Raw genomic sequence first — 9,559 nt, 5'->3', positions numbered from 1 at the left:
TTCTCTTCTTCCACTTCTCTATTTTCTCTTTAATCCATTTTCAGTTTTAACCATGAGGAGTTAAAATGCATTACAGACATATATTGCATACAACTATCTGGTTTGTTTTACATTTTGTTATACAATCACAAATCTAGTTAATATGGTTAAAAGCTACAAATTAAGGGTTAGCTCAGTTTGTTGTTTGGTAGGCTATGTTTGATGCTATTTTTACCACTATAGCCAACATTGACATAATTTATTCTAAACAGCTGTTGGCCCTGATAATTCATGACTGATCTTAACTAAAGGGTCACAGAAAATACTGTGGCACAGTGCCAAAAAAAACCCGGGATGAGGCCAAATAAGCAACAGCTTCTCAAGTCCAACAAACTGAAGAGGTTAGATCCTCCAACAGACTCAAGACCCCAAAACCAGCTACACCTGGAATGTACCTCAGAGAAGTACCAATAAAGCAACCCACCATGGGCAACTTACAAACATCACCCCAGGAATTCAACTCAAATTTGCAAAACATATGAAACCCCTGCCCACTGTAGGTATCATGCTATTTATTGGTTGGTGAAGCCCAGCAGGGGATCTTTATCCAGAAATCTGAATAACAGAAGCATCCAAACTAGAATTTTTGTTGTGATTTTCAAAAATCATAAAAAAGAACAAGTTGCTACAGTGCTTCTCATGGTGGTGGTGAATTTCTCTGAGAGGCAAAGGGCTGTGCGGTGCTATGGGCCACACTGTCCTCATAAGAGAGCAGTGGAATCACACCAAAATGCTCATGGTGTCCTGGCATCTGGCCAGTATAACCTGACTTGTGAGAGCTTGTGGGCATCATGGCTGTTCTTTACACGTTTTATTAGGTGATCATTCCTTTGGTGATAAACTATCATTGGGAATGATCATTAATTGAGAAGAGATTGAGTCCTTGATATACCAAATAAACAATTTTCTACTTTATGAGTTTTGCAATTATTGGCTCCTGAAAGAACCATTACTCAAAAAAAAATCAATACTCACCTTAAGCTAGACAGAGAATTTTTTCCTCTAAAAAGAATCATGAACATTCAAAGAGATAACCGTGCATTTTAAAAATTTGGGTTAGCTCTGTCTTCCTACTTATCTTAGCTACTTTTCGCATAGTTGAGACAAAATGCCCAACACCCAAAGTTAAGGGAGGAAAGGTTTAATTAACTCACAGTTTGCAGAGGTTTTAGTCCATAGCTATCTGGCTCCAATGTAGAGTGGCATGGCAGAAGAGATGATAGGCAAAAGGTAGCAAAACAGGAAAGGGGTGATCTCAGACCTGTCTATCCAGGCAGGCTGTACTCACACCATTAATCCCAGTGCCCTTGATCCTAGCATTGCACCATGAATCAATCCCGGCATCACATGCTCTAGATCCAGCCACCTCCAAAAATACCCCACTTCCGACTGCATGAGGCTTGTGAGGTCACCTAGATACAAAGCTCTAATATTCTACCCCAGCATGAACCTTGAGCTAGCTAGAAGTTATTTTTTTCTCTAAAAAGAATCATGAACATCTAACTAGATAATTGCACTTTTATTTAATTTGGTTAGCTCTGTCTTGCTACTATAAAAGGATTTGAGCAGCTTATAAAAACATACAAATGGGGAGAAACTAAATAGATGAGTAAATCTGAGCAAAGGAGAAATAAGGGCAGGAAAACAAAATAAAGTCCAGGGAACAGTTTAGGACATAAAAATTCCAAGTCATAAATTATTGTGTATCCATTAAATTCAGGCCACAGGTATGTGTTTAAAGCTCTTTGCAAGTGAAGAAAGATACAAACATTGTTGTGTATAGAATCATACAGGTATGACTTTAAAATAAATCTGTTTCTTGGGAGACACAGAATTTCATATAATGAAAACTGAGAAAAACTTCTCTACCAATCAACATCAGGGGAGCTATGAGAGATTTTGTCCTGAACATTCCCTACCTTCAGTATGATGGCGACTTCTATCATCTAGCTGTTTCCTACAATATCCCTAAATACTTTCAGTATAATTATTCTTTGAATGCTAAATGATATAGCCAGAATTCAAAGGATATATGTAGTCTTATTTATAGGAATGGTAAAATTGGAACACCTAAAAAAAGTGCAGGCAACATATATCCACTGTTAAGAAGTCTCTGTTCTGGGCTGGGGATTTAGCTCAGCAGCATAAGCACCTGCCTTGCAAGCATGCGGTTGTGAGTTCAATCCCCAGTACCAATAAAAAAAATTCTCTATTCTTATAATATAGTAATTTAGTGAGTACAGTTTTTTTGTTACTAAAAACATACCATTTATTTTGATCATTGTTTAAATGCCTCAGAACAAGCTGGATGGCTTCCATGAAAGCTAAGAATCTCAACCAAGACTCAGGCTGAACAACTATTACTAAGGACACTGATGGCTTACAAGGAAGATCCAGGTTTCAACAAAAGAATTCTTTTTATATTTTCAGTATATGTTTGCAGCATAATGTGTAATTTATTGTAGGAAGTTGGTAGACAAACTTAATGTATCTTAATTATTTTTATTTCCTTTCTGTCCTCCATTCCCCTCCCTCAGTGCCTTGATCCTCTTTCCATTTGCAAAAGTTCTGCCTCCCTTTCTATTGTATACCCTTTATTTTGCTTTTTAAATTATCTATACTTTGAGTTTGTCTTACAAAAAAAGGTATGTGACATTTAAATTTGTGTCTGATGTATTTAGCTTAGTTTTATGGCGTTGATTTGTATCCACTTTCCAACAAATGATTCAGATTTATCTTCCTTCATGTCTAAGTAATAGTCCATGTTGTAGATAGATCACATTTTATTTACCCATTCATCTATATATATACCTGCTCCCATGATTCAGCTCTTATGAATTGTGCTATAAACATGGGCATGTGTACATGTACCACTGTGGTATAATCTCTAAGTTTTTTGGTATAATAACCAGAAGGGGAATAGCTGAGTGGAGTGGAATCTGTAGTCAGAATTTTGAGGAAAAGTCAGTGTTTTCCATAGTGGTTCCACCAGTTTAAACTCCCAACAGTAACTTAAAACATAGCCTTTGCAGCCTTTGTTATTGCTTGATTTCTTCATGATAAAAATTCTTGCTGGAGTGAAATGGACTCTCTGTGTTGGTTTGGTTTGCATTTCTCTAATGGCCAGAGATGTAGAGCATTTCTTCATATATTGGCCATTTTTATTCTGAAAAGTATTCATTTCTGTTGCTTATTTTGTATTCCATCTTTTATGGTTTTTTTTTAGTTCTTTGTATTTTTTAGTTATTAGCCCTCTGTCTGAAAAGTAGCAAGCAAACGTTTTCCACTGTTTGGTTGTCTTTTCACTCTGTATGTTGTTTCCTTTGCTCTTCAGAAGCTTAATTTGATATGATCTTATTGTTGATTCTTTGTGCTATTTCATTTGATATCCAGGTGTTGGTAAAATATCTGTAGTTTCCTTTGCCATTGATTTCTAGTTTCAGTGCACCATGATCTGATAATACCTATGGGATAATTTTGATTATTTTGTGCTTATTTAAACAAATTCTATGGGTTAGCCTGTGGTCTATTTGGGAGAAAGTTCTTTTTACTGCTGAGAATAATGAATATTCTGTTATGGTAGGGTAGAACACTCTAGATATCTACTAAGTTCATTTGTTTAAAGTTGTGTTCCTCTCTGATATTTCTTCATTAATGTTTGAGTTGATCTGTTTATCCAGGAAGTGGGATATCCCCACTATGATCATGATGGGGTTTATTTGGTTTTCTGTGTCTAGTAGTGCTAGGTTTATAAAGTGGGGTGCACCAGTGCTCACCATATATACATATATTTACAATTGCTATCGCTTCCTGTTGAATTATTTCCTTAACTAATGTTTTATAGAAAAAGATGATTAAGATGAATTTTAAAAGATGGGTGTGTTTGCTGAGTGGGGAAGCAAAGGGAAATGCTGCAGTACAGCCAACACCTATGAAAAAGCGGAAGGAGGGACGGGGTTTCAAGCACAGAGCACGACCTGGGGACACACAGTTGTAGAATGTGTGACAATTAGAGCAACAATAGATAAAATAAGTATTCATCGGTAAGAATATCTAAGGACAAATATGAAAAAGAAAGGAACCAGAAGGAAGGAGCTTCACTGGCCAGGTGAGCAATTCTGAGATGCAAAATAGGGGGACATCAGCTGTGGACCTGGCTTGTCGGGAGGCCTCCCTGGTAGCAGCGTGGGGATGGTGCGCGAAACGTGCCGGTATCCCATGGCTTGACCGTCGCCACGGTGACAGCCTGGTGTGTGCTAAGAATGTACAGCTAACGTGGCTATGCAGTCAATTAGATGTGATAGAGCATAACAAAAATTGAGAAAAATCTCCACATTTCCAGCTTTAGCAACTAGGAATGATGGCAAGAGTAGAAGTCTTGAAGACCGGGTGGGCAGAGTTCATGAGCCAAGACCAAACTGCATGGGAAGTACTTCAGAGATTTTGCACATCAAAAGAAATCACCAACAGAATAAAAGAAAATCCACAGAGTGAGAAAAAAAATCTTAGCCAAACTAGGTGTGGTGGTGCATGCCTGCTTGGGAGGGTGAGGCAGGAGATTCACTGCAAGTTTGAGACCAGCGTGGGCTCCAAAGTGAGCATGAGACCAGCCCAAACTGCATAGTAAGATCCTGTCTCAAAAAAAAAATCTTAGCCAACTGTCCCTCAGACAAAGGACTTCTACCTAGAGCATACAAAGAACTGAAAACTAAATCAGGCTCCCCAAATTAAAAAACCCAGTACAAAAATCAGCATCTGAGATGAACACACGGTTCTCAGATGAAGAAACACAAATGACAAATAAATACATGAAGAAATGTTCAGTGTCACTGGTCGTTCAAGAAATGCAAATTAAACAAAACTGAAATTCCCCCTCACCGAGAAATCAACAAATAGCAAATGCTGGCAGGGCTGTAGCGGGGAAAGGAACCCTTCTCCACTGTTGGTGGGAGTGTAGACTGGTACAACCACTGTGGAAATCAGTGTGAAGATTCCTAGAAAAACTAGGATTAGAGGTCCCATTCAACCCAGTTATTCCCCTTTGAGTATTTTCCCAGAAGAATTAAAAACATCATCCCACAGCATTAAAAGCACACCCATGTTTATATCAGCACATTTCTGTTGGTGATTTGTAATATCTAAATCTTGGACACAATCTAAATGCCCTTCAACTGAGGAATGGATAAAAAATGCAGTATTTTTATACAATAGAGTACTATTCAGACATTAAAAGATAAACTCCAGGCTTTATTGGTAAATTGATGCAACTAAAGACCATACTCATAAATAAAATAAATCACACTCACATGTGTAAACATCATATTGACTCCTTAGTGTAAGAAACTGAAAAAGTGAATAAAATCCAAAATATACAGTAGACACTGTGAAAGGGAAAGAAACTGCTCAGAAGGAAAAGTCAACTGTGATGGAGGAAAGGAGAAAAGGAAGGAAAAAGAATATACATATATATATAATTAGATAATATATATTAAATATATATGCTTACAGTCAGATGTATATATACATAAATATGCAATCATATATAATATTTAAGTTACATATATGCAGTCATATGGGCTTTTGAGGTTTAAATACCTGTAGGAGATCCAAGAAAAGGTGTCGTATGGGACAATAGAGAGCAAGCCTGAAGAGACATAAAGAGCAGGTGTGGCACAGTTGTGTGAATCAGACTGTGTCAGTCCCTCTTAGTAGCTACAGTGACTGGATTAAGAGAAGTCCAGGGAGACGGCTGGATTTTGGGAGCACCGTGATCTGCAGGGGATGGAACCCAGTTGGAGGGTGTGACTCACCCGGTGCAGGACACTATAAGGTGTATCTCTTGCTGATGATCTCCTGCGCTGTTTTCTGCTCACCATGAACTGAGCAGATTTTCTGTGCCACATCCCTCTGCCATGAGGTTTCTGCCTTGGACCCAGCTGACCGTGGACTGCAGCCTCTACACTGGGAGCCAAATAAACCTCTCTCTGCCTTTATGCTGCAGATGTTAGTTGTTTTGTTCCAGTGACAGGAAAGATGAATAATTCAGGGAATGTATAAAAGCAGTGATGGCATAGTAACGTAACTGAATTGAGAGAAATAAATACCTCTAAAAGAAAATAGAGAAGACTGGGCAAGCAGAAACAGAATCTGCCACCAGGAAAGAGGAGAAGAGGAGGTATTATGGAAATAAAGATCTGTAGCATTAAATGCTCAGCAGTAAAATTAAAAATTAAGTGAATCAATTGGCCTTGGAAATAAAGTCTGGTTGTCCAAATATATTTAATGAACACCTTGTCTAACTGAGGCACTCCAAGAAGGCACGGATACAACACTGAAGAAAACAGACAAAAACACTTTTCATCATGATGTTTACATTCTGGAAAATAAAAACAAACATTAATAACTGACAGTAAATTTGATATAAATTAACAGGCAAAGAAGTGCTTTTGAAAAAACAGGGTGAGCAAGAAGGAATAGCAGAAGAACAGTGTGGAAGAGGAGTCCAAGTCAGTCTTCTGGACAAGGTGACCTTCAAGCAGACACGTGACAGCCACGGGGGTCAAACGTGAGGCTGAGGTGGCAGGTAGCTTGGGATGTCTCCAAATGTGTGGTGGGCTCTAGAAAGACCCAGGAGTCAGTACGGCCAGAGGAAAGGGCGCTCAGTGAAAGAGATGAGGTCAAAGTTCTGGTCATCTAAGGTATCACGATCTGTGGGAAGGACTTGGCATACAGCGTGTGAGAAGTGGCCAGCCCTGCAGACCTGTGAGAAGGCTGTCATAATGTGACTCTCACGTCCAAGGTTGACCCTGCCTGTTGTGAGGAGCGTAGACTGTGGGTGTAAGGAAAAGAATGCCAGGGCTGGCGTAGGAGACAGAATGGAAGACAGGATAGTTGTCACAATTCTCTAGGTGAGAGGTGCCAGGGATCCGACCAGGGAATGAGGGCCTTGGGGTATTTTCCCAGGACAATGGCTTTTCCCATGGCTCAGAAGACAGGAGAAAGGGAGGGGCCCAGGGGACTGAAAGTAAGGGAGATGCCATGAGCCAAGGTGAGAAGATGGTAGGAAGAGCAAATGTGAGAAGGGTGGAAGTGAAGAGTCCAGGAAATACTGTCTAACAACCTGCTAACTACCGTGGAGGATGTACAGTGCTTAGAGGAAACTCTGGGCCACCAAAATTACTGTTCAGCTGTCCGTTATTTGGTGACTTACTTAATGTCTTTCGGGTTTATGACTGAGGCACTCTGTGTGGACTTAGAGCTCGTTTTTTTTTTTTTTTTTTTTTTTTTGTACAGTACTGTATGCCTTGTTTATAGTGCCTCAATGTCTCTTTTTTGGAACAGATTATCTTGTTTGTATAATACCGTAAGTTTTGCTGGTTGTACTATATATTACAGTACTGTAATTTTATGTTCTGCTATCCACCTAGTACTGCATGTAAGAATTACGGAAACCAAAACAAAGTCACCAACTGGGAGTTTTCTTTGCCCATTTCTTTGTTCTGAATATTGTTATGTATGTACAATACACAGCTCCTCGTTTAGCATCCACTATTTTTAACAGCCTAATCACAGGAACATAATTTGATTGTTAAACAAGGACTGTCTGAACAAGATGTGGACACGTGCATGGAATGAAAAGCCTTGGGACTGAGCTGTGAGGCCCTTTAACACCAGGAGACGGAGAGGAACCCGAGGAACCGGCAGTCCCAGCGAGCGTGGTGAAGAGGTGCGGCCTTTCTGCTGGAACAGAGGGTTTAAGTTATTTTGGGTCAGTGCCTTTGCTCTTCTAAACCACAAGTTTCCAAAACCTTGAGCCAATGTACCAAGCTATTAATCTGAGAATATAACAAACTGAATTTAAATTTTTAGGATGTATTTTCTAGTGGACATCACCGAGCCTCTCTCGTGGACTTTCCATCTTCTCCCGCGTGGCTACTGCTCCCTTTCCTTGATTTGATCTGTGATTCTTAGAGGGTTTTGACGCTTTCTTTCACCTCTTATCTCATCTTATCTATGCCCTATAAAACATTTCTTTTATACATCTCCTGCCTGTGTCCTCTCCTTGTCCCCCCTCTGTATCACGGTGGCACCATACACCCCAGTGTGTACCAGAGACATCCTTAGGCCTGTGTGGCCCCAGCCCACCCTGGGCAGTCCCTGCTGCTATGCAGAGGCCACGTCTACTTTCAATCATTGGTTCTATTCCACTGATCACAGATAATTGGTCCCAGCTGGGCTAATCACACTCTTTCCCTAGGACTCATGAAAAGAATCAGTGGTGGAGAATGTTCGGTCAGGGCTGTGGGCAGCCACACTCTTTCCTACGTTTACCCCAGGAGAGAGGAAGGGGGAAATAAACAGGCGAGGTCTGGCAGTGATCCCCTGCCTAGTTGTTATTGCCCTCTAGCCTTCTTGCATTCCAATCCATTGGTTACCTTACGGTGAACTACTTTTTTTTAATTTTCTCAATAATTTCCAGAGTCCTAACTAAGCTCTTGTGGGAATCTCCTAATTCTTATCCTTGCTTCCTGTCTTCTCCTAGTCCTGCCCATCCTGACTGCTACCACAGGGGAAGCAAAACTTCATGGTGATTCTCTTAGAGCTTTTCATTCAGGCCAGAGAACCAAGTTGACCTGACAGAGATCATCTGGGGGAAAAGCGTACACTGGAAGGTCTCACTCAGTGCCTGTACTGTGCCGCCTGCGGAAACCTTCTGCTCCCCATGGTCCTCCACCAGGCAAGGCCACTGTCCTGGGCGCTGGCCCCGCAGCTCACTGGAGTGACGTGCGGTGCAGACTCTGCACCCTCTTGCTTCAGGGTGTAGACCTCCTGGCGAATGCCTTCACCATTACAGTGGGACCAAAGGGAAGAGCAGTGATCACTGAACAGAGCTGGGGAGTCCCACAGTGACTAAAGGTGGTGCGGCCATCGCAAAGCCAATTGATTTAAAGGGCAAATACAAAAATACTGGGACTAAACTTGTTCAAGATGTTGCCAAAAACACAGACAAAAAGGCGGGGGATGGCACCATCACTGCAACAGTCCTGGCGTGCTCCATTGCTAGCGGAGGCTTTGAGATCAGAAAAGGTGCAAACCCCATGGAAATGGGAGAGGGTGGTGCTGGCTGTTGATGCTCTGATGGCTGAACTTAAGAAACAGTGCACACCTGTGATAGCCCCTGAAGAGACTGCTCAGGTTGCTACCATGTCTCCAAACAGAGACAAAGAAATTGACAACATCCTATCTGACGCCATGAAGGAGGTTGGCCAGAAGGAGGTCATCACAGTAAGGGATGAAAAAACCCTGAACTGGAAATTATTGAAGGCATAATTGAGGATATAGTTCTCCATATTTTATTAATACAGAAGTGTGAATTCCAAGATGCCTATGGTCTACTGAGTGAGAAGATCTCTAGCATCCAGGCCACTGCACCCACCCTTGAAATCAGAGTGCTCATGGGAAGCCCTTGGTCGTAATTGCCAAGGATGTTGCTCACAGTTTAAACCTCACCCTGGTTTAA

The 9,559-nt window shown here is 40.9% G+C and overlaps 1 pseudogene; it reads left to right on the top strand.

The window, feature by feature from the left end:
- The first annotated feature begins 333 nt into the window (after positions 1-333).
- Positions 334-9,559, top strand: LOC100715796 (60 kDa heat shock protein, mitochondrial-like; annotated as a pseudogene).

Source organism: Cavia porcellus, unplaced genomic scaffold (genome assembly GCF_034190915.1).
Source record: "Cavia porcellus strain 051 isolate PalLab524CR breed Dunkin Hartley unplaced genomic scaffold, mCavPor4.1 scaffold_5, whole genome shotgun sequence".
Taxonomy (NCBI): Eukaryota; Metazoa; Chordata; class Mammalia; order Rodentia; family Caviidae; genus Cavia; species Cavia porcellus.
This window is presented reverse-complemented; position numbering and strand designations above follow the sequence as displayed.